Source organism: Podarcis melisellensis (assembly GCF_964234715.1).
Source record: "Podarcis melisellensis genome assembly, chromosome: 6".
Lineage (NCBI taxonomy): Eukaryota > Metazoa > Chordata > Lepidosauria > Squamata > Lacertidae > Podarcis > Podarcis melisellensis.
In genome coordinates this window covers 26,865,844-26,892,396 of record NC_138538.1, presented here as the reverse complement: position 1 = coordinate 26,892,396, position 26,553 = coordinate 26,865,844, and the positions used below count along the sequence as shown (strand labels likewise).

The following is a 26,553-nucleotide window of genomic DNA, read 5'->3' as shown; positions in this document are numbered from 1 at the left end:
TTGAATTAAAATAATGGTGTTTCTTTCCATATGCAAAATAATCTAGGCTTTTGAACTGCATATCTTGATATGACCAGTGTCAGGCACTGATAGCTTGAACAGCCCCATGATGTTTCTAGGCACCTTATGTTTTTAGCTTCTGCGCCAGTGTGTAGTGTTAGGAGCTGGGAGGGCCTTCTGATACTGTACATATATTCTGGAACTTCCTCTCACCTCTTTGACCTCCTCAAAATCATCACCTCCTCTCCTTTCTGCATACTCACTGTCATTCAGAAGAAACCCCCCTGCCCTTGTTGGGTTGGGGAGCCTGTGGCCCTCCAGGTGTTTCTGGATTAAAACTTCCCTCATCCCTGACCATTGGCCAGGCTAGCTGAGGTTGATGAGATGGGTGTTGAAGTCACACAACATCTGGAGAGCCCCCCTTGCACTAACCTCATGCTTCGAATCTGCATATCCTCTTGTCACAGCTGACAACAAGGAATACGCTTGTAGTATCCCTGTTCCCTTTCTAAAGAGGGCTGTCTGAGACCTCGAATCTCCATTATACACTGCTGAAGGCGGAAATCCATATGGTGTGGACTGTGCTCATTTCCTCTGTAACAGCCCATCTTCTACAGATTTCAAAGACAACAAGGCTTTTGATTGTTACAGATGTGCTGCTGTGGCGGGTGGGAAGGAATCATCATCTGTTATTGAAACAGGGCTGTTATATGTGAACAGCCCCAGCAGGAACTGTTGCTAAGACCATTGTTTGTTTAATTCATTTCAATTCATTTGAATGCCTTGCTTGTTTTTACCTAGGCATTTGGTTAAATTGGAATTATTAATATTTGCTATTGTAGTTTTGCTCATTTACCTCATGACAGAATTGCTAAGCTGTTGTTTATTGGAACCTTTTTAATATGATTTTGTATTCTTTGTATATAGCTTTTCTCTGTTTAATTTGTCTTACTCTGGGACTGAAAGCATTCTTTGAAGAGGGGGCTATAAATACTGTAAATGAATAATAATTATTAAGTAAAACAAATTCATTCAGCGCATGAAATTGCAGGCAATGCACTCCACCATCCTTGCTCAACCTGGCGCCCTCCTGGTTTTGGGTTAGCACTCTTATCAGCTCAGGTGAGCACAGCTGTGCAGGTAGGAGCTAATACAGTCCAAAATATCTGGAGGGCAACAGGTTGTGGACTATATAGAGCCTTAACATTCCTGTGTGTGCATAAAACACAAGATTCATCCATCTCCCAGCTCAGAGATTTAATTACTTGAGCCCTTGAGCAGGGAGCTGGAACCTGAAGAATAGCAAATCTAGCAACTCGGACAAAATTTTAACAAGGCATCCCTAGAGGTAAAAATATGGACAAAATAGAGACAGTGATTTGCCAGGGACTGTAAAACAGGGATTATCTCTGGTAAACAGGGGCACTGAATATGAATCTGCTGTAATATCAAGACTTAAAATTATTCTGGTCTTCATGCAACTGTCATGACACTGATGCATTTTGACTTGGAAGCAAATCCCACAGACTTCAATTAGAGTTACCCTCAGGTAAACTGAACAGACTACTAACAACCTTACAGCATAATCTCAAGCATGTTTACTCAAACGTGTGTGGATAGGCTTGCAGCCCTACAGAATAATCTTATGCAGGATCTTATGCAGGTTAAACGTGTGCAGGATTATGCCCTTAGTATTTTAACTATTCCCATAATTCACATCAGGTTTGACCCCTGTCTTGTTTTGTTTTCAATGCAATTAACAGTTTACAGTGGTACCTCGGGTTACAGACGCTTCAGGTTACAGACTCCGCTAACCCAGAAACAGTAACTTGGGTTAAGAACTTTGCCTCAGGATGAGAACAGAAATTGTGTGGTGGCGGCGCAGTGGCAGCGGGAGGCCCCATTAGCTAAAGTGGTACCTCAGGTTAAGAACAGTTACAGGTTAAAAATGGACATCCAGAATGAATTAACTTCTTAACCTGAGGTACCACTGTAGTGTTAAATACCGAGTCCTCCTGACCATTGTATTATTATTTTCTCTTGCCTGATTCTGTGCCATTACTTAGCAACCCAACAGGGAACATAAGAAGAGCCCCTCAGGATCGGACCAATGTCCCATCTCGTCTAGCATCCTGTTCTCACAATGGCCACCCAGGTGCCTATGGGATGCCAGCAAGCTACACCTGAGTGCAACAGTAGGCTCCCTACTTGTGCTCAGAGACATGCAACCTCCAACAGTAGGGGCTGAACGTAGGCATTGATAGCCTTATCATCCATGAAGGAAGGATACCTGGCAGGTGAAGTTTTTTGGGGGAAGTTTGTTTAATTTGTGAAAACACACCAATTTACAGGTGTTATACCTGATGTTTTGGTGTATCCACTCTCCCACAAAGGTCCCCTTTTTTCTGTCTCTCAAATTCAGATTTTATTTTTTTTAACGGCTTCTGCATCACTGTTCAACATCAACTCTTCTTTTTCCTGTTGTCATCTTTTCTCAGGCCTGGTAAGTGATCAATTTACTACTCAAGTTAAATGGCAGTGGTTAGGACACCATGTTGTGGATCACCTCAGGTGCCAAAATGTATTGGGCCAGCTCTGACATTAAAGGTAAAGGTAAAGGGACCCCTGACCATTAGGTCCAGTCGTGGCCGACTCTGGGGTTGCGGCACTCATCTCTCTTTATTGGCCGAGGGAGCCGGCGTGCAGCTTCCAGGTCATGTGGCCAGCATGACTAAGCCGCTTCTGGCAAACCAGAGCAGCACACGGAAACACCATTTACCTTCCCGCCGGAGCGGTACCTATTTATCTACTTGCACTTTGACGTGTTTTCGAACTGCTAGGTTGGTAGGAGCAGGGACTGAGCAACGGGAGTTCACCCTGTCACAGGGATTCGAACCACCGACCTTCTGATCAGCAAGTCCTGGGCTCTGTGGTTTAACCAACAGCGCCACCCACGTCATTACATACATTACATTACATACATTAGTGGAGAACTAATTGCAAATTAGGTTTGCAGGTTCGCCAGAGTAGCTTTGTCATGCCGGCCACGTGACCCAGAAGTGTCTTCGGACAGCGCTGGCCCCCGGCCTCTTAAGCGAGATGGGCACGCAACCCCAGAGTCGGTCACAACTGGCCCGTACGGGCAGGGCTACCTTTACCTGTAATTGCAAATTGCCAAGAGAATCCTTGGCATCCCCACTTAAAAAGTCATGAAGAAGAGGCAAGGGCAGGAGGGGGCGGGCAGTGCATTAAATTTCCCTGGGGAGAGCATTTTGAGATTAAAATATTCCTAAATTTGCCTTTATACATATAAATTAGCATAGGCAACTTCTATGCAACATGTTTCCCTTTTGTTTTCTTTCTGGGCAACTTGTAAGTGATCATTCTAGTTTTGGCACATAGAAGGTCGACAAATGGTTTGACCCAATATAAGGCAGTTCTATAAATTAATCATGTTTGTTTTGAGGTGGTACAGTCACACAAGAGGATTGTACCATATGAACACCTAACTTTGCTAGCAAAGAAGGGGGAAAGTACTTGTCTTCATAGGCAATCACACATGATTTCTGAGGTGACTCCAGTTCAAACATCTGACTACTCCTGCCTTAATAAACTAACAAGGGAGTCATTGATAATCCCTGCCCAAATAAAAGCAATGCTGCAACAACCAACCTTATTTGACAAGGGACCTCTGTGGCAAAATGCAGTGGTGATTCAACTAAAAAGCGGGTATCCCATTCTCTGTATCCAATCTTAGAGGATTGCTTTTGTGCCTCACACATTTCTTACTAAGCGAGTCCAAACCACCTTGTAGGATTGCAGTGGTACCTTGGTTCTCAAACTTAATACATTCTGGAAGTCCGTTCCAAAACCAAAGTGTTCCAAAACCAAGGTGCACTTTCCCATAGAAAGTAATGCAAAACAGATTAATCCGTTCCAAACTTTTAAAAACAACCCCTAAAACAGCAATTAACATGAATTTTACTATCTAACAAGACCATTGATCCATAAAATGAAAGCAATAATCAATGTACTGTACTATAAAATAAATAAGACAGTATTGTAGATTATAAAAATTAACATTAATTCTTTTTCTGACCTGCACTAATAGTAATTTTTTGCATGGGGGGGGTGCTTTTATCCATTTCTGCAGTCACACAATCAATCAATCAATCAATCAGTAGCTGAACTGGGTCCCACACAGTCACAAAAACCAATGAACCAAAAAAGCCTCAAAAACAAAAATGCAAAATAAATAGCAAAAGCATCAAACTTAATCCATTCCGGAAGTCCGTTTGACTTTCAGAATGTTCGGAAACGAAGGCGCAGTTTCTGATTGGTGCAGGCACCTCGGAAACAATAGTCAACAACCGCATCAGACGTTTGGCTTCCGAAAAGCATTCGAAAACCGGAACACTTATTTCCGGGTTTTCGGCATTTGGGAACTAAGGCGTTTGTGTGCTGAGGAATTTGAGAACCAAGGTACCACTGTAAATGACTTTTTAATAGTTTTGCACCCAAAACATAATTTTGGACAGGAGATAGTGGCCAGCTACTGCTTACAGAACCTCCAACAATGTATCTGTGCTGGCACAAAAAAGTCTTGAAGGAAAAACAACCTGTAACATTTTAAGACTCCGTTTCTCTTCTTGACTCCTCATATAACTTGCGGGGGGAGGAATCTCCTTTGAGGTTGATGGTTTGCTACTACAACACAATTTTAACATCAATATGATAAAAACAGAAGTTGCTTGAAAAAAGGGAACTGACCAAATTAAATCAAAAGTCTATAGCTGTGAAATACAAACATCATACTAAGAGGATACACCATTTGGATGACAGCTGTGGGAATTATCTGCCTTCCCTGCTAGCTCATTCCAGGGCCCAATGCAAGGCCTTTGTGTCCATGTTTGAAGCCCTAAACAACTCCAAATATCTGAAAGGCCATCAACTCCTCTACAAGACCCCCTTGGGTGCTGAGATTGACAGAGAGGGCCTCCTTGGTGGTTCTGCCACACTCAGAACCTCAGGAGTTGGTGGTCCAGGAAAGGGCATAGCTGTCAACTTACAGATTTGAAAATAAGGGACCAGCAGCCTTGAAAATAAGGGACCAGCAGCCAAAATAAGGGACCAGCAGCCTCACCTGTTCCAGGCACTCCAGTCTTCCTGTCCTCCTGCAGTCTGGTCAAACTCATGCTGGTAGCTTCGAGAACACTGTCCAAGCAACTTTGTAACCAGAGATTCAACTGAATAGAATCTGAATCACATGCACCACAAGGCCTATGCAGCCTCAACTTAAGATGGCTCCCCAGCCTGGCTTTGCACTGCAAAGTTTGCAGCAGCACGTGCAACAAAATGGCGTCCAGCATTCAAAAACCCCCTCAGCTTGCATTAACTAGCCACACACAAGGCATGCAAGCTCCACCCCCGTCTTTCTTAGACTTCTTACTGGGTGAACAACACAGCCAAGCAACACAGTTGGAGCCTCCTTCCTCCCTGGCCGGCAGGGAGGGAGGGAGACGAGCTGCTTCCTTTGAAATTTAAGGGACATCATTTAAGGGACATTTAAGGGACATCCATCAATAAGGGACAGCAGTGGGACATGGCGCTGGAATAAGGGACTGTCCCTTCAAATAAGGGACACTTGACAGCTATGGGAGAGGGCATTCTCTGCGGCAGCCCCTGAGCCAGAGCTTTCCGAACTGTGTGTGGCGACACATTAGTGTGTTGGCTGCAGTGTGCAGCTGTGTCATGCAAATGCTCCCCGCACTCCTCCCAGGGCTGGAAAGGGGTTAGTTTAACCCCTGGTTTGCTAGTAAAACTGAATTACTGTGTTGCGAAATGATGCATGTCAAAAAAGTTGTCACCACCATGAAAAGTTTGGAAAGCTCTACCCTAAGCTGTGGAACTCCCTCCCCACAGAGGGGCATCTAACACCTTCATTATACAGTTTTTGATAAATGCTGAAGATGCACCACTTAACTCTGATCTTTGATACCTGGATATGTTGTGTTTTTAGCACCCACCCTCGTTTTTTTTACTGTATTCTTTGTAGTATTTTAATTTGGGGTTTTTTAATGGTTTGTTTTAAATTTTAACCCACCCTGGGACTTTAGGGGGAAGGGCAGGTAACGAATGTGGTAGAAGATGATGAAGAATGCTACTATTAACAGCACCACAGCATCTTTGCTGGGCTGCAACTACCATCATCTCTCTGCAAACTAGAGAGTAGAACAGAAGCTTGGGGTTTGCTGTGAGCATCACTCCTACCCACTGAATGGTGCGAGGATCAGTTCACAGCACATCCTCGCTGAGTAGCGAACCTAGCTAAAATGCGTTTCAAATGGCCAAATAATGCCCCAATGAGTTCCATGATTGTTCCAACGTCAGGTCCCCGTAGTGCAGCCACAACAAAGCACCGTCTTTTACAGGATAGAAAAATAAGAAGATTAGGACTAGTGTGTTGAGCAGGTCAGAGGGATGAGGGATAGGGAGATTAGAATGATAGGATTACATTAGAGAAAGCCAGACATTTTCACTGTGTAAATGTAGGGGCGTGTACACATATTTCTCAGTGGTTTAGCAATCAATCTCTCTTCACAGGGAACTCTGGGAAGGGAATGAGGTTCTCCTAACATCTGCCAGGACCCTTAACAAACTACAGATCCCATAATTCTTTGGGGGAAAGCCATGACTATTTAAAGCAGTGTCATAGTGCTTCAAATGTATGGTGCGAATGTGGCCTAGGAGAGGCAAAATGGCTCCTCATTTTCAAGAGCTCTGTTTCATGTGAAAATGCAAGGGAGTAGACGTAGACAGGATGCAGACTGAGAAAAGGAAATGACCGCGAGGCAGCAAGACAGGTAAAACAAAAGAGCGATATTGCTTTCACCTATGAAGAGATGACAGCTAGTGATTAAAAGGAGTGGAGTTTTTGGTAACGTGGCCAGATGCAAAAAGAGGACAGGGCTCTTACACCTTTAATACTTGTGTAGAGGAGGGACTCTCAGCAAGGCTGGTTTGCTGAAATCCCTTCTCCTCCACAGGTATTAAAGGCACTCTGTCTTCTGCATTTGGTCAATTGCCTTGCCTTGCCTCACTCAGGATATTTTGCCATTTCTTTTGAATGTTGGCGGCAGTGGCGTAGCGTGTTGGGTGCAGGGGGGCCAGCCGCACAGGGCGCAACATCTGGGGGGCGCGCTCGCACTCGCAGCTCTCTGCCCCTACTAAAATCCACGGGTTAGGGGGCGCAAATTACTTGCCTTGCCCCGGGTGCTGACAACCCACGCTACGCCACTGGTTGGCGGGGATGGGGTTTTGACCTTGTTGTTGCAACATGGTTGAGGATGTGCTTGTGTGTGTTTCCAGTAACGTTCCTTGAGCGCTCTGCAGCCTCTTCAGTTGCCCCCACTTCCTGATCTGAGAAAGCCATATGGGGAAAGTTACCTCCTGATGTCTCCCCCTGAGATTTCATTGAAGACTGGGCAGCAGTGTGCAGACCAATGGAGAGGTGATGTGTAGAATGAAAAAAAGGATGCTCATACATAGGGTTGCCAGATCTCCAGGCCCAACTTGACAACAGGCCTATATAGGAATAACTCCTTTAGCTAAGGTTTCTGTCATAATATCCAACGAGTGAAACATTAGCTCATTTGTTAGGCTTCATATTTTTTTATTTGAATGAATGATGTTCTCCCAGCGGCTGCAGTTGATATCTTCTAATGTGTCATGCTTAATGCTTTCACTGGGGCCCAGTCTTTGGTTTGGACCCTGAAATCTCAGGATCTGGGATGCTCACAACCCTAATGCAAAAGTAAGCGCATCAAAAACTCCAGCCATGTGCATATTGAAACATGATGAATATTTTATGGCTAGTTTGACATGTTACTCCATTGCTCTGATTTGCTCTTTTTTATTATTACAACAAAGCAGTATTATATTTGAGTATTGATTTTGTTGTTCTGATCAATGATGCATGTTTCATTCTGCTTCCTTTTGCCTTGGTTCATTGTTATTTTTTCATCCCCTGCTGCTGCTGCCTGCCAACAATCACCACCATTCCTCCTCCATCATTTCCCCCTTCCTTCCTTCCTTCCTTCCTTCCTTCCTTCCTTCCTTCCTTCCTTCCTTCCTTCCTTCTTGGTTTATCTATCATTAGATTGTTAGCCTATGGACAGCATCATTTCAAAAATGATACCGTGCGGTGCCTTGTTCTTTAGGCACAAAGGGTTGTATCCAACTGAAGCTGTGCACATGCAATACCTTTAAAGCACATGATTTCCCTCAAAGAATTCTGGACACTGCAGTTTATCCCACACAGAGTTACAATTCCCAGCAAACCTTCTAACACATTACAGCCCCCAGAATTCTTTGAGGGAAATCATGTGCTATGTATGAGTTTTAAAGGTGTAGTTTGTATGTAGCATAAGTACTGCTCAGATTACATTCACTGAGATTAACGGGTCTAAATTAGTCGTGTTCATTCATTTCAATAGGTCTACTTTGAGTATGACTAACATTGAATATTATTCCTTGAAAACACCTTGTTTTTGTAGACCTTGGGTCCAACTACCATAGACTTGATGAGAGGGAACACCCCACAGGAACACGGGATGACTTAACTAGGAACAGAGAACCCAGGCAGATGAGGTAGTGGCTGTAGCAATTTCAGACAATAATGAGCTTATTATTGCATTCTGGACAGGAGTGGTGACCTAACCAGGGAGGAGCACATTGGTTAGCCCTTTGTGACACAAGCAAGGAGCTCCAAATCTCCAGGAGCTAAAATATAGTTTAAATGCAATCTAAACAAAGCTATTTTTTGATATGTACACATGAGGATCACCACTCCCACAATAGACACCAATTGGGAAGCACCTGGATTTCTTGGGGGCGGGGTGGGCAACCTTCTTAGGACTGTGGGCAAATTTGGATTTTTGAACAAGTGCTACAGCTGTCAGTCTTCCAGCTTCCTCCTTCCACTCTATGTACTTTTCAAGGGAGGAAGAAAAGTAACCACCCTCATCACCTCATGAAGAAATGGGCAATGAATGGGGAGCTCAGAGGCTTTGTGGGTGCTAGGAGAAGACTTCAAGGGTGCCATTGCACCTATGGGTGTCACTGATGAACTCAATCTTTGTGGTGAAAGGCAGGCTTCCACAAAAAAGTCCTTCTCAGGAAGTGCCACCCAAAAACCCTTTAAAAACCATGCACCCAAACAAACCAAAACTCTCATCTAATTTCTTCTCCTCAAGTGCTCCTTCCCCAAACAGGAATTCAGGTTAACCAAGTGCAAGTTCATATGAAGTTTTCTTCAAAGATCTATCTCTCCTTTTGCTTTGAACATGTTACTAACATCTGCTAGCAGCAGTCTAGGAAGAAGTTAATAAGAAAAATCCTAGACAATACCATGAGATTATGGCTGTCTCTAGTGCTGGGCCAGTGGGGGATTAGAATTAAACTCCCAGTGACAGGACTATCATCTTTACTGGCAATTAGAACCATGCTAAAGCCTGAGAGGAATGTTTCCAGGGGAGCAGGAAGAGAGCTGAGCAGCAGTCCATTTGAAAGAGCCACAAAAATCCACCTCAGGAGTTTCTCCTAGCTCCTAAATGAGCAGAGAGAATGCTCTCTTGCAGCTGGAGAATATTGCAAACCAAAGAATATACCCACAGGTCTTCATGAAATAAATAGACTTATTTTGGAGACTTGGCTTACCTACCTAGGATTATATCATAAAAAATGACATAAGCCTGTAGTAGCTCGTTCTAAAGGAAAGCGAAGCCTGGGTGAGCACTGCACCCCTGAAACATCTCTTTCCACTCAGAAGCGGGATGTTAGGAAAGTTGTATTTTAGAAATGCACTGTCCATTCTCTCCATTTCTTCACCATTCATTTATTGTGGGTCAGATTTGCATCCTTGCCCTCATTAAAGAAAAAATAAAGGGAGGGGGAGCAACAACTGCTACGATGTTCTTGGCAATGGAATGGAGGTCTCTGACCAAGCACAAACACAAGAGAATTAACTAGAAGACATTGCGGGAAGGGAGTGGGTTTTGCAAACAAATCCTACTTTGTCTTCTCTTCCCCCTCCCCTGGCGCTTATTATACTCCCTGAATCAGCAACGGCAGCTCACATGACCTCACAGCAAGACAAGCATCCAAGGCAGCAGAGAACGCGGAGACAGAAATCTTGCTCTTCGTACAAGATGCTTTCAGAAAAGGGAAATAAAAAATTATGCTTCTCCCAATTTGCTCAGCCCAGGGGTCCTGGCAGCTTAGGGAAGGAGGATTCCACATCATTATTTCCATCCCACGCAGAGCAGTAGAAAGTATCTGGAAAAGAAAAGACTAAAATAAATCCAGCCAGGCATTAAACAAACCTCAAACTGCAAGACTCTGCTAGACAAGATACCACTTATGTGCCTGTTGATGAAAGCAGCTACTTTCTTTGTTGTTCCCCTCACTCCATAACATCTCATAATCCTTGGCCATGATGTGATGTCACAGCGCTCTATATTGCTGCTCACTAGCAGCAGCCAATGAGGGGTAAGGAAAGGTAAACAAGACGTGACATCACATCATAGGTAGGTATGTCGGTAGATATGGAAAGCAGAAATGTAGCTGCTTTTTTGTGGTGGCGGTGGCTAGGTGAATCTGTCCATTTCAATTTCAGATTATTTTTCCAGTCTTAAATTTAGCTTTCCGTATTTCCAGAGCTAGTTGAAATAATAATTTTAAAACACTCATGAAAGTTCAGCAGCATTTTAGAGTGAATTTATTTTAAATTACACATTTTTTTGTTAGTTTTATTTTTAAGAGAGATTCCCCATATGCATCATTACGAGTTTGCAGGTGCCAGACCCTTCTAATCACAGGATCTACCAATTTTTAAAAATCTAATCAAGCCAAGATAGCTTCCTGAGAGGTGATAGCCTGGGTGCTGAGCCATTAAGTGGGATTAAGGGGCTCTGTGGGAGATGGCAAATGGGTGTGGCCCCTTCCTCAACTCACAGATAGTGAGAAGAACAAAAGTCAGAGTGTAGACTGGAGAGTTTAGAGTGGAGAGTCAGCAGGGATGTGACCTAGAGCTAAAGCAGCAAGCTGGAGAGAGAGACAGAGAGCAATGTTTGATGCCTGTTTGAATCCAAGGCTGTGGCTATGGGAGAAAGAAGACCTTTCGGGGCTGTTCATGCTGTGAACTCCTCCATCATAGGCTCATGTTGTATATATAGGTAAAGAAACAATATATCATAAAGACACCACAGTCTTCACTGTGCCTCACTTCCAAAAGGAAACATGAATCCTGGAATCTTGCGCCACTTGGAGACTGGGGTGGCATGCAACTATATGTACTTTTGTATATTTGGTTGGACACCTGCATTGCAAAATTCAGAGAAGTGTGAATTTTGAAAGATTGTGGTATTTCAGTTTACATGAGGGTTCGAGAAGTGCATCTGAGATGACTTCTGATTAAAGCGGAATCAAAATTCTCTCTCATCCTCATTGGTGGCAGATGTGTATTATTTAGCATCATTTCAAGCCTGGGTCTCAGAGACATGCGGAACTTAAGATCACTTCTCACCTTATATCAGGCATAGGCAAACTCTGGCCCTCCAGATGTTTGGGACTACAATTCCCATCATCCCTAGCTAACAGTGGTCAGGGATGATGGGAATTGTAGTCCCAAACATCTGGAGGGCCAGAGTTTGCCTATGCCTGCCTTACATGTTGTGTTCAGGGGTCCATAGCCATGCAAAATACCAGCTCCTCTTATCAGCTGAGAATGGCATATGCCTGTTTGAATCCCTGTGTCTGGAGGTGAGATCTGTATAAATGGTCACCAGGAAAGCACTGTGCCCCAGTTTCTATGGGCTGTCCTGTAAAAGCAGACAATTGCAATGTACACACACACACAATGCCTTCTTGACTGTGTGACCAATCAGAGAAATAGGTAGTCCAAAATAATATAATTACAGTGGTGCCTCGGTTTTTGAATGTAATCAATTTCAGAATACCATTGGAGTTCATAAATGTTCAAAAACCGAAAACTCAGTACAGAAGCCTCAAAATGGAAAACTTGATACAGAAGCCACATGACATGTTCGACTTCTGAGGCGAGTTCGAAAATCGAAGCATTTACTTCCTGGTTTACGGCATTCGAAAACCGAAATGGTCATCAACAGAGATGTTCAAAAACCGAGGTACCACTGTAGTTTTAATTCAAGATGCAACACTAAAGTTAAACCCAACTGCAAAACGATTCCCCAATTTGTTAAACGATTTGGCAAATTTGGGCCATGTTGCTTTTCATAGTTTCAAAACTCTTTCCTGGCTATGAAAGCTTAGCTATGAAATCCTCAGCCACACACAACACAAGTTTCAGAACTAGGGTTAGGGGGTCATGAAAAGAGCCCATCTGTGTTTCACAGCTCCATTCATCACTAAGGTGACTGGCTAACTTTCTTCTTGGAGGCAAAGCTGCTATGACTTAATCATTTGCTCCAGCCCTCCCTTTATTATAAATATTATTACTAACTCATCTTCTCCAAGTGTGCTTGAGGATTCAGGCCTGAATGAGCTCACTTTCTAAATCTGGCGCTAGCTAATGAGAAAAGATGAAAACTGGAACTTATGGAATGCTCTAGGACTGCGGGACTTGGCTGTTGTCACAACATTCATCGGAAGACACATATATTTGGCAATTGCTATAGCCTGAGGCTGAGGAAAGCCAGCAGCTGCTGCAGTTAGATACATCTTTTCAGGGGATGTTTCCAGAACAAAAAAATTAGTTGCCTTTGTGAAATCTTATCCCACAGAATGGTTCTCTGTCCCCCTCTGTTGGCCATTTCTTGAACTCACTCAGGTTTGAAGAATGCACATAATAAGTAAAGACCCATGAAACTTCACAGAAATGCTGGTGCAGAATTCAGCAGCCAGATTGCAAGACAGTCTGAAAAGGTCGCACCATTCCTGGCATGATTGCACTGGCTACCAAAGCGATGAAGAATTTGTGTGGGTAACTCACTGGCAAGAGACTTCAGGATTGGCAAACCCAGATTACAGTCCCATCCCTTCTGTATGACGGCTGCATATTCATGACCGGTGTGGTGTAGTGGTTAGAGCACTGGACTTGGGAGACTGGGGTTCCAATCCCCACTCAGCCATGGAGCTCACCAGTTGACCTTGGGCTAGTCATCTCTCGGCCTAACCTCCTTCACAAAGTTGTGAAGCTAAAAGAAGAACAAGGGGGAGTCAGAAACCTCATCAGAGGGCAGGATCCGTGGGACTGTTAATGCTGTGAATTTCCCTCTTATGCTCAGCCTGTATATCAGTGTAAACCCGAGACTACAGAAAACACCATCTGCTGAGAGTGACCTTCGGTCCAAGAAGACACAAACCAAGGTATACGCTGGCACACCGGAGATTTCTTTGTGCATAGAGATTGATAGCAATCACCATCCATAATTAAAATCAAAACAACAACAACACTTTTCATCATAATGGCTAATTAAAATCAACTTAGGCTATTTTTAGGAAAGGCAAGCAAGAGCGAAGACACATGGCGAATATTAACCGTTTTCAATTTTAACCTGAGGATTGTCATTTGTCCAGTTTGAATTTGAATTTATTTGAATTAATTTTGGGATGCATTTTAATTGATTGCTTGTTTTTATGCATATTGTATTATTTATATGATGTTAGCCGCTCTGAGCCCAGCTCCGGCCAAGAAGGGTGGGGTACAAATAAAATTTTATTATTATGCATACATTTTGCATTTGGCTGAAGTGAGCATTTCAAGACACCTTAGCTGCCTTTCTGGGCAGAGTCTGTTCAAGCGGCTTCCTACCGCATTGACTGAGAACGTTTCACCATGTCTACCTTTGCCCCAAGACATTTTGCAAATAAATAAATAATCCTCTCTCCCCGCCTTGCCCCCCTGGGAATCCAAAAGTTCTGTATTCTGAGAAACCCAAGGAAGAAGAACGTGCTGGCTTGTATCAGAAAGCTCAGCTCCACTCATCTTTGTCAAAATATGACAGTGCCTTCCTTCAGGAAGACAACACGTCCTTAGGGAGGCTGGAGAATCAGGGAACAGAACCATGCAGGTTAGGTCCGCACTGGCAAATGCCGGTGAAATTGCCTCAATTAGTGTTCTTGTGCTTTCCACATGACTTTCGGTTTCTCTGCAGCAAGAAAGAGGTGATTTAGACAGAGCTTGGGTTTCACTTCTCTGAAAGGGGCACAATACACAGGCTTGCTTTCCTGGACACAGAACACAGGCCTCTAAATTCAAGCCCTGAGCGAACCTCTTGCCTAACAAATTGCTAGCATCTTCTGGGGGGTGCAGGGGGTGAAGGAGGAGATAATTCAGAACAATAGTCTTTGGGGCTGTGCCACCGAGCCCCCCTCCTGGTCAAGCCAACAACGGTATATTTTCTGCTTCTCTGAGGCCCAGCAGGCAGTGTTAATCTATTTGGGCAGAGGGGAAAGGTTAATGGCTGGGGATGCAGAAAATAAGCCCGCAAGCCATGTTAATGTCAAGGGCAGTGATGTCAGCAGTGTGCTGCAATCTGCAAAACACCAGGGCAGACTGGAGAGCCCATCACCCCCCCTTCACTTCAGATATGCAGATGAGAGCTGCACCCCAGCAATCAGGTTCTTTTTGCCATCCATCTGAAATGCAAATATGTGTTATTTATTCTGTCAGTGGACCATGCCTGGCAATTCTATTTTATTTTTTTGGACCATTAACGTGATTACTTGTGACCACACATGCAATTACTCTGTATACACAATGGCGCCAGCGGTGGCATGTAACGGACAAACTCTGACATGGAGGTCACTGGGCCTCTGCTGAACTCACTCGAGACAATTATCTGAAAGCCTCTTGCTGTGGAGCTGGTGGTGGCCTCTGCAAAATCCTACCAAGGGCAGCAGCAAGGCAGCAGCACTACTACCTTGTTGGAAATACAGGCCTTCACAAAGCAGAAATATTCTGTCATGACTGTCTTTAAAAAGCTCATCTATCTGAGCTATACAGCCTGCAAAAAAACCAATGTGTCTGCACTACAGACTTCAGTTGGCTTTGTAACCAGTACCGCTCGCCTGAGAACTCTGGCAACTGTTGTTCTTTGAGTGGAGCTAGAGATGGCTAGACAAAGCACCTTCACCAAACTACAGATCCCAGGATTCTTCGAATGAAGAAGGCAACTGTAAAGCAAGTATAACTATGCAGTTTCAATATACCCTAAAGGCCTTTTTCAGATGTTCATTATAAGAGCAATGAACACAGCTGTGGCTAATTCAGGGTAGGGGATCCAAATGTTTACCCTCCAGGCAGCATTTCGATTCTTGGGATGTCACTAGCCATACAGATTCCTGCACTGGGAATATGACTCTAACTGGCCTATAATGCTTGTTTGAAGTGCAACCAGAGGGATCATTCAGTTGGTAACTTATGAGTTAATTTCCTCCCCAGTAAGTCAGATAACCAAGAATGGGGTGACCTGATAGGCTGTCTAGTTCTGAGGGAGTTTTATTCTGTATGTTTGGTTGAATGCCTCTTTGCTATGTACAAGTCCAAAGTAAGAAAGGCAAAACCCCTCTGTTCCCTTCTCAACTTATACACAATGCACCACCAGCTGATTCATCTGGTATCAGTGATATGTTCTGCTGGTGTTCCAGTTGGCACTGGCCACTACCAAAGCAGGCACTGGATATGTATGGTAAGCAGGATTTCACCTAATGCACCATTACTTTGCTGAACCACTTCCTCTGCCTGCTGGGGAGAGTCTCATCCTACTCCACATCAAACTGGGAAAACCCAGCAGTGCAAAAACAAATGTGTATTTTCTCAGGGCATGCAAGACAGCAATATGATGGCCAGCCTGGGCAACTGGCTTCCTGTATTATGCAAAAACACTAAATATTGGCTTGTATTGGGGTGGCATGGGGAGCTCAGAAAATTGTTAAGGCAATGGGTCCTAAGATGATAATATCGATGAGCTATTATAAAGCCCTGACCCCATCTGAAACATTTTCTAATTTAGCCTTGACAACGCAAATAAAGCAAATGAATGCCAGTTACCCCAGTTGCGTCCTTAACCCTGCAGACTTGTTCCAAGTCATGAGAAACAGGCATTAGCCAGAAATCCATAGTCAACCAATCTCACCCAAATGGTTGCAACCAGTGTTTAGCAGCTATATCATTTCCCCCATGGTGACATTTTAACGTACTTGGCAAATGAAATCACCAAACTTACTTCAGACAAATGGATGGAGAAGATTCTCTCCCCGCCCCCCAACCCTTTTTCATTTTTCTGGAAAGGCTACTTTAAACAAACTGGGAAATGGCTTTTATAGCTGCAGCCCAAGTAGCAACAAATGTTAGTGGCATGCAAAGGGCATGTGCAGAGAAAAGCAAATGAGGCTTTCATAACAAATGACAGGACCTCGAGAAACACATCTAAGAGGCGTTCTGGGTTTAGACAAGCATTATTTCTTACCGAGAAATGGGGAAGTAATAATTCTCCACATTCACATCCTGGCAATAAACTGGGCATTGCTTTCTACATTTGTGCCGCCGCTGAACACAGTACATAAAACCCATCGATCTGGCCAATCTCAGCATTTCAAATGCCATGCTAATTTGCTTGGTAAATCTCAGTTTAGGGTTGCTTCTGCTTTTGAGAGACAGTGCTTTAAAACCACACTGGACTCCAGAGTTCCACTGGTCCAATGCTATACTGTAAGGCAGTCCTCTGTTTTCATAAGATACAATGAGGACCCTTCCAGGCAGCCGGATTATTGAGCATCCATCCTGATTTGCGTGCACAAAGCTCACACGGAGGTTAGACTATGGTCACATCCACACCATTTAAAGCACTATTCTATCTCTTTAACAGTCATGGAGAATCCTGGGGACTGTAGTTTGTTAAGGGGGCTGACCTAACAGAGCATTGTGAAGTTTCCAGCACCCTTAATGAACTAGAGTTCCCAGGATTCTCTATGGCTGTTAAAATGTAACAATAGTGCTTTACATGTACAGTGCGGATGTGACCTACACCATGTCTTTATTGAGAGTTCAACCTGATATGCTTGTGGGATGTTTATACATCTTTCTGTTAATTATACATTCATCCGGTACATTTCTCTGTCACTTTCCTAACTGCAAAAAGACATAGAATCATAGAGTTGGAAGGAATCATCTAGTCCAATCCGCTGCAATGCCAGAAGATGCAGCTTTCACTTACAGGGATCAAACCTGCAACCTTGCCATTACCAGCACCATGCTCTAAGCTAGTGTTTCCCAACCTTGGATCTCCAGCTGTTTTTGGACTACAACTCCCATCATCCCTAGCTAGCAAGACCCAGTGGTCAGGGATGATGGGAATTGTAGTCTGAAAACAGCTGGAGACCAAAGGTTGGAAAACACTGCTCTAAGCAACTGAGCTATCAAAAAGAGAGAGAAAATGTTTAAAATGGATTTCTTGTGTTTACCGTTTATTTATTTTAGTTTGTTTATTAAATTTGTATACTGCCCTTCATCTGAAAACCACAGGGCAGTTCACAACATGAAATACAAACTGGAAACACAACGTATATAATAAAAACAAACAAAACAAGCCAATAACCCCCTTCCCACAGACACATTTAAAAAGCCATAGAATGTTTAATCAGCCAAAGGCCTGGTTATAGAGGGGGGGGGGAATTGCCAGATGCCTAAGGATATGTGATGAAGGTGCCAGTACAGTGTTAGGATGACAGAGCCCTTTATTCCCCTTAAATACACACATTTAAATCTCCAGCATGCACTTGAATCCCACCAAACAGTGGAAGTCTGGAGGCCCCCCAATGGTTTTTTGTTTTTGTTTTTTTAAGACAGTTTTTCACTTTGGTGAGACATCACTGTTTAGAAGAGTAAGGGTGCATCTGCACATCTGCTTGCGCCTAGAAAGCATTAGTCCGAAGGGTGTTCTGCTTGACCCACACTTTCTAGGCATGGTTCCCCTTGTCCCACTCCTTTCCAAGAGTGCTCCTCTGATTGAGTGCTAAAGAGTGCTTTCCCCCAGGGAAAAACAGTAGGACAAGAGTCAGAGTGGATAAGCCCTAAGAGTCAATGCTGTTAGCATCCCCCAGCCAAGAACTTGGGTGCAACCAGATTCTCAGAGCGCTCTCCTGACATCTTCATTGGCTTAGCTCTGTGGTGGAAAGACAAGCAGGAGTGTTGACGTTCTGGAGTACAGTGGTACCTTGGGTTACAGACGCTTCAGGTTACAGACTCTGCTAACCCAGAAATAGTACCTCGGGTTAAGAACTTTGCTTCAGGATGAGAACAGAAATCATGTGGCGGCGATGCAGCGGCAGTGGGAGGCCCCATTAGCTAAAGTGGTACCTCAGATTAAGAACAGTTTCAGGTTAAGAACGGACCTCCAGAACGAATTAAGTTCTTAACCTGAGGTACCACTGTACATTAAATGTACAAGAGAGATGTTTTAATAAGATTGAGTAACTGTCCCTTTTGCATAGGTAACACCACCAATTCTCCCTCTGACTGCTTCCCACGTATTCCTGGTTTTAAGGACCACCTGTTGATTCGAGTCTATTTTTATACATCTGCTCCTTTTCTCCTTTTCACCCATCTTAAAGCCCTTGATTCCCATCACTTTGCACCTGAATCTGCCAGAATTCTTCCAAATGTGCCCTGCAGCTGCTGGAGAGCATTGTGGCAATCAGGAGAAAGTGAAAGGTCCTTTGTTCCCCACTTTGACACAACAATAGGGAGAAGCAGCACCCGCAGTCAGAAACTTATGCTGCCTTCAATTGCTGAGATATTCTGTCTCCAGACCTCAGTTCCTTAGGCAGCAGCAAGACATTCTCCCTTCTAGTACGACAGCCGCATCACTGTATCCTTCGAGGTCCTTCATCCCTGACTGTGACTGTCTCTTCTTTCGACAGCATGTCTTCCTGGTTCTCAGGTGTGACAGCTATGCCTTCCATCGTTCTACCCTCCTTCCCAGGGACCACCTACCATTAATCAGAATGAAGTTTGCCCGCTGGGCAAGCTGAACAAAAACAGTGTATAATTTGAGTTGAAACAAACAGAAATGTTGTCTTCCTTACTCCAAGTCTTTGTGCAAAGCAGGAGACATTCAAGAAAACACACAGAATAAACTCCCTCAGAACTATACAGCAAGTCAGGGCACGTGCTACCTCAGTGAATATCATACTACTCTGCTTGTCTGCTAAGCACCCCGGTCTTGGCTGGCTGACTTTAATACAAACATAATTAACACTTAAGTTACAAATTGAATGATCCCTGCTGTTGCACTTCCAACAACTTCACATGCAACCATTCCCACACAACTATATTGAATTTGAAAGCTACACAAAACCATCTTCTCAGCTGCTTTTAATGTGTTAAAAAGGTTTTATGAAAGCTCATGACAACTGAACTTGGATCGCTTGTTGTTTGAGAAGGTGGTGAACCACAATCCAGGCATTGCTCCAAACACTGAAATGCCAACATTCAACTAATTTTCCACCCATGTCTACAGTCTTGTTTCTGAGGCCTCAGTTATGCTTGGGGTTAAAAGAAGACGAGCATTGGCAAAGCTTGAGAGTTCAAGCCTAGTGTCTTTCTTAATATGAGGGGATGCACTATTTCACTTGACAAATCCATTGTAAATTTCACTCACAGTTTCCCCACCATGCAGAGCTCCCACCTCTGCGTGTGATGACTCAGGTGCCCTTTATTAGACAGCCCTCTTCACAGTCTCAGTGCTCTGCATTATTAACTACAGTTATTAAGCTTATTATAGAAATAAAATTTCAGCAGCCGTATCATTAACAAGGGGAAAACTCAAATCTCAGCCTTGGACCAAATTACTCCTGCAAATTACTGTGGGCTCACCCACGTCATAGATTTAAAGCACATGGCTTCCCCCAATGAATCCTTGGGCTGGATTAAACTAAATGATTGCGCTTGCCAGTGCAATGAACCTTGCTTGTGTGGTTGCATGTAGGGGGAGCTTGTTCCATCAGGCAAGCAGGTATGCTGGCAAAGAAAGATCAATCACCATAGTGCGGGTGGCGCTGTGGTCTAATCCACATGGATGTGCTGAAAGAATACAATAACTTTTTAAATTTCTTGTATTTTTATTTTATTTGTGTATGGGATGGGATATCAATTGTAATATAGTATATTGATGTATAAATCTGTGAAATATGTTCAATAAAGATTTTCTTAAAAGAAAAAGAAAGAAAAAAATACAAGAACTTGTTTATGTATGCAACAACGACAGCACGGATATTGTTAGCCCAACACTGGAAAGAAGAACAAGTCCCTACTAAAGAAAATTGGTACTTAAATTAATGGAATATGACGAAATGGCCAAATTAACTGGAAGACTTAGAAATCAAGATGACAACAAATACAGCGGTACCTCTGGTTAAGAACTTAATTTGTTCTGGAGGTCCGTTCTTAACCTGAAACTGTTCTTAACCTGAGGTACCACTTTAGGTAATGGGGCCTCCTGCTGCGCCACACCGCCACCACGTAATTTCTGTTCTCATCCTGAAGCAAAGTTCTTAACCCGAGGTACTATTTCTGGGTTAGTGGAGTCTGTAACCTGAAGCGTCTGTAACCCGAGGTACCACTGTATAAAGAAGAATGAGAAATGTTATTGTATATTTACAAAAACATTATAAGGAAGTTAATACAGTAGCAGGTTTTTAAAAAACCACTTGGAATATTAAGGAGAATGTTTAAATTCGGAAACAATTAAAGATAAGGAAATTATTGACATGTATTAATGAAGATAATACAAAAGAACCAGGGGAGGGAGTGGGAGGAAGTCAAGGGATCTAAGTAATCCCAAAATATGAATTTATTATGGTGAGAAAATGTTTTATTTTCTATTTTCTATTTTTTATTTTGTGTGGTTTATTCTTTTATACTTATGTGACAATAATGTTTAATTGTGAAAATTAATTAAAAAATTAAATAATAATAATAATAATAATAATAATAATCCACTTAGTCTCTTGGGCTTGCTGATTAGAAGGTTGGTGATTCGAATCCCTGCGACAGGGTGAGCTCCCGTTGCACTGCCCCTGCTCCTGCCAACCTGGCAGTTCAAAAGCATGCCAGTGCAAGTAAATAAATAGGTACCACTGTGGTGGAAAGGTAAACAGCATTTCCGTGCGCTCTGGTTTCCATCACAGTGTCCCGTTGCGCCAGAAGTAGTTTCGTCATGCTGGCCACATGACCTGGAAAGCTTTCTGTGGACAAACGCCGGCTCCCTTGGCCTGAAAACGAGATGAGCGCCACAACCCCTTAGTCGCCTTTGACTGGACTTAACCGCCCAGGTGTCTTTTACCTTTTTTTACTTTGAAATCCACCCCTGGGAAGTGTAATTTGCCCCTCAGAGAGCTGCAATTCCCAGCACCCTTAACAAACCACCATTCCCAGGATGGGGGTGGCAGAGGGAAACAATATGCCTTAAAGGTCTGGTGTGGATGTGGCCCAAGCGTGCCCCACTGGCAAGACCAATTGCTGCTTCTCTCTCGAGTCAGTAGGGACACCCTTAACTGGACTGCATAGACACATGGCTGTACATTGTTGTGGGGTTCGTACGGAGCCCCTGGTCATGTCACAGACTATTGACCCGTACACCACTAATCCACTGCCACCAACCAGGTCCTCCCCGGTAAATCACTTAGTCTCAGTCAGGTTCTTAAGTTAACAATGAAGATTTTAGTTTACTGCAAGCACAAATAAACTTTAAATCCATTCAAAATGCTGTTAGCCTTTACCCTCTTAGTCTTATTTTATTCTGTCTCTAACTCTTTTACCTCCCCTCACACAAGAACCAGTTGCACTAACTGTCTCTCTATTTCCATCCGTCTGCCAACTGCTTTCCCAACTGCCTTTTCGCAACCAACCAACTAACTAAACCTCAGGCTAAGCCCTTTTATAAACAGGTAGGCTCCGCCTCTGGCTTTTCTATTGGTCTACCTATTAGCTCTTTCTCTCCTCCTGTACATACATTTCAAAATAACGGGCAAACACCACAATCATGTAATAATTACTCTCTCTAATACTGGACTCAGTGTCCCTGTGTTGATAGAACTGGACCCAAAGCAGGACCCCTGAGAAACAGGGAGGTAGGATTCAGATGCATAAGGGAACCCGGAGGTTTGAGGAAATACATTTTTTGGGGGGTGGGGTATAACTAAAAGGAGCATTCCCACACCAAAACAGTGAAATGAAGACTGAGTATTCTCAATATTCTCCAGCAGCCATAAATTGACGAGAATCTGTTGGAAAACGAAAATTGGAAAATGCTAAAGGTTCACATGCCATTTACTGCAGCTCCAGAGTGTTTCCACAGTTGGTTTTTAAAGCTGGCTTCGCATGATGTTAGCTGCAATCTATCTGCATCCAGGGCCGGTCCTATCATTGGAGTGAGTGGAGAAATAGAGGGTGTGAAAAGACTGAAGTGGTTTGTCTGTATCCTGTAGTTTTTTCCTCTTTGATGTGCAAGATTCCATGCTGTTCAAAAATGGAAGCCACTGTCCCATTATGGTGTGAAGAGTTCAGGCAGCTTTTGCACATGCGCAGACAGCACATGCGCAAACAAAAGCTTAACTGAATTGAAGTTTGGCACAGGAAAAGCAGGGTCGTAGCCAGGGGGTGATGAGGTGGGCTCCCGCCAGGGGTGCAGATGATTGGGGGGGTCACAAAATCGGCTAAAATATATTTCCATAAATATAAATATTAATTATTACCTCATAAGAAATGGTTTTTAATAGAGGGTGAATTGAATGGATGGAGGAGGGCGGGTGTTGGAGGAGAGGCGGAAAGAAAGTTAATTTGTCCGTGGCTAAGGGGTGCAATCTGGACAGTTCTGCCAGGGGCGCAAGATCACCTAGCTATGGCTCTGAGGAAAAGAACTCTTCAGGTGAAGCCATCTCTGCCCCAGCCCTGGAGTGAACAGTGCCAGCGGAAAGTGACTTGGCAACACAATGGGGGGAATTGACTTACTGCTAATGTGAACATATTCTGGGAGTGGGGGGAGTAAAATGGTCTGTGTGAGCCAGTGGCGAAGCTGCATGCTCCGGCACTGGGGTGCGGAGAGCAGGCAGGAGCATGGCTGGCACGTGCCCCAGGGCGTGGTGTGCGTTCTGGGTGGTGTGGTCCGCTGTTGTGGGGGCGTGGCGCCCGGAGCAGTGGGGGTGCGTGACACATGTCCAGGGGGGTGGATGCAATGGTACCCCCCTCCCCAATGGTGCTGGGGGTGGTGCGCTCCCCCATCCCCCCCCATTCCTCCACCAGTGGTGTGAGCACTTTTCAGCACATAATATTCTGGAGCAGGGCAGGACTGTCTGCCTGGACCCCTGAATAGGAACACGCTTCCTAGGAGGTGAGGACCCACTTGCTAGTTTCTTGCAGGGTCCCACTTATACTTCCCCCTAATTGTGTTCTCATGGAGGTGACTTATACCAAAGGTTAAAGGTGGGGGGAGTCACTCTTGGTTTCATCAAAATAAATTACTCAGAATTAATAACTGAACGCAGGGATATGGGGTGGAAAAAAACAGAGCGCCGTGTCAGCCTGGAAGTTGTTTTCCATGCCTGTGTCGCACAGTGCAGGTAATAAATCATAATTAGGCCAGGGGGCGGGGGGGGCGACTAATAGACTGTAAGGGTGAGATTCAGAGAACCACATGAAGCTGAGAATCCCAATGAGCAGGAGGAAGAGACAGTGGTGGATATAGGAGACTCAGGCAGCAGCTTTCTGCAACATCTTCTGTTTCTGGCATGCAAAGTAATAGGAAGATTTTCAGAAAAGGAGCATGGTCCCTCTTCGGTTATTTCTGACAGTGTTTCCAAAGACACTGGCAGAGTTTATCATTCTTCATTGGTTGTGGATTTTCTATGCTATATGTGCTCCCCTCTTGGGTACGGTATGCATTGTGTACAGGAAGCATTGTGCCAGCATAGCGATGGCTCATCTCCCCATCCCCTGGTGTAAGCTGTGGATATGACTGTCCCAAGAAATATGTGCTTGATCAGAATTAAGCCTCCAGTAGCTGAGTGTTAATGTTATTTATTTAAATAAAAAAATATTGTCCAGTAGCACCTTAGAGACCAACTAAGTTTGTTCTGGGTATAAGCTTTCATGTGCATACGCACTTCTTCAGATACGAAAGCTTATACCCAGAACAAACTTAGTTGGTCTCTAAGGTGCTACTGGACAATTTTTATTTTATTTTTTACTGCATGAGACCAACACAGCTACCTACCTGAATCTGTTATTTATTTATTCATTTATGAATCAAAGGCTAGTGAGGTGCAAAACCAGCTTAAAGCTTAGAAATACATTCCAATTAAATATATATATACATTTTTTTTTGGCATAGGTCTGACCACAGCATGATCCACTAACCTGAGCAGAGCTCATTATTCAGGATTTGACTGGACATTTAAAGGTCTGATAAACCTATATACTTGGCCTTCTTCCTGTTAGCTCCTCCAGACAGTCTGTTTAACTGAGCATTCATCATAATCTGCTTGGACAAAGTTTATAGGGAGTTTAGGCTATATCTGTTCTTTGTTTGTGGGGAGATTATATGATAATGAACATTCATCCTGATTCACTTCCATGTTGTTTACACAGTTTCGCTGCCCCATTATTCATTTACCTCACACTTTTCAGTGCTTTCTCCCTTTGTTTTCCTGACAGCAAAAAGCATTTCAAAATAAACGAACAAGCATTGAGTAACGCTTGCAATGTACTAAAAATTACGGTAAAAATCGATTATTTAAGAAAAATAGAGAAAATAAAGAGAAGCAGTTGAAGAAAGATTGATAGAGCAGAGGGGAGTCGAAGGTTTCAGGGAATCCTAAATGATGATGTTGATGTTTAATGATTAAATTTAAATTTGCAATGTAAAACTTAATAAAAAAGATTTGACAAAACAAGCAAGCAAACAAACAAACAAACCTTAATTTGTTGCACCAGGGTGACAGAGAGCCCTAATCCACTTTAATTGTGCAAAGCGAAAGTTATGGCTTGCTCCTGAATCCCTCCCACAATATACTGACAGCGGGGACCTGGGACTGCATTCACCAAGCCACAATACCTGGCTGTGTTCGCACGCACGGCACAGCAGCAGAAGCTTATCATTTGGATCCTGCATTTATGAACACGTCAAAGTGGCGCATTTTCAAGAATGCTTGGGATTTAATGAAACGGAGGGGGCCCACTCAGCAAAGTTCTCTAGCAACCCTCTTCAGTGCTTCTAAATGCTCAGCAATGTAGAATCCCAGCATGCACCTTGCAGCTCAGGACCCGGGACATTTCTGACATGACAGCTGGCGCATCTGCTGTAGCACCAAGGGGAAAGAGGGACCGTGTTTCACCGCTCTGCCTCCAAACCAAGCTGCACTTGAGCTGTCACTCTCGCTTTCCAGGAACTGGCAGGCAGGGCTTCGTTTTTTAATGTAACGATTGCTCCGCAAACGCAAAGCAGGCACAGAAGGGGCGACCACTGGGAGCGGGCAAGGAACAAAGTGGCCAGCGGAATACTGAGTGGGCTTGTCGTAATTGCCAGTGCCACTCATGTGACTAACGAACCCAGAACTGGGGGGCAAGGGCAGAGTGGTGGAAGGAGGAGGAGGAGAAAGGTGATCCTGTCCTGAACTGATGGTAATAAAACAGCTGAAAAATGCATGAACAGAATAGATGCCTCTCCCTATAGCAAAAGAGGCAAGATAGAGAAATATGAGTGAAGCTGAGCGCGATCAAAGAGATGCTAGATGGGCAGTAGTCAGGAGGCTGGAGAAAGGAAAGGAACAAGAGGAAACAAAAGGAGAGAGAAAATGTGTTTTTGTTTAGGTTTTTATGCTGCCTCATTCCAAGGGATATGAAAGACCACTTTTCTGTAAAAATGTGGCAAGACACACATTATGCTAACATCTTTTCTCCCTCCCCCTTTGTTTGCTCAAAGCTGATCACAGAGCAGCGGGCTGCTTATATATACCATCCTCATTCTAATGTTATTCCTGATGGAGAAATTCATACTCAAGTGAAAAAACAACAACACACAATTATATAACATAGGAATAGCTATAGAAGGAAATATTTTGATATCTTGAACCACCTTCATTTTTGTATATGAATAGGCATTCATGGGACTATGGCCACAAAAGATCATATGTGTGTTTTCAAATTACAGCCTTTCCAGACAATGAAAGTATAGGAATAAAATCACCCAGCTCAAATATTAGCAGCACACAACACATAGATACTTTGCTGTGGTGGTGTGTGCTTGCTGGTGTGTGTGTAGTGAATTTGCTCATCTTCTCTGGGAAACAATTAAATGGGGTAGATGTGGACAGTTCCACTGGAAAGGAGAAGGACAAAAATCTGGAATAAAAGGGAAGGAAGGGGAAGACGAAGGAAGGAAGGAAGGAAGGAAGGAAGGAAGGAAGGAAGGAAGGAAGGAAGGAAGGAAGGAAGGAAGGAGGGGGAAATTAGTACTG

General features: G+C 43.7%; 1 long non-coding RNA gene across 2 annotated transcripts in view; it reads left to right on the top strand.

Moving 5' to 3' along the window:
- The window catches only part of LOC309373250, a 63,757-nt gene that overhangs the window by 20,820 nt on the left and 16,384 nt on the right, over nt 1-26,553 (top strand). For both annotated transcript variants that reach the window (XR_014169901.1, XR_014169902.1), the window contains exon 2: nt 2,423-2,503. This is a non-coding gene — a long non-coding RNA (uncharacterized lncRNA). The remainder of the gene's footprint in view (nt 1-2,422; nt 2,504-26,553) is intronic.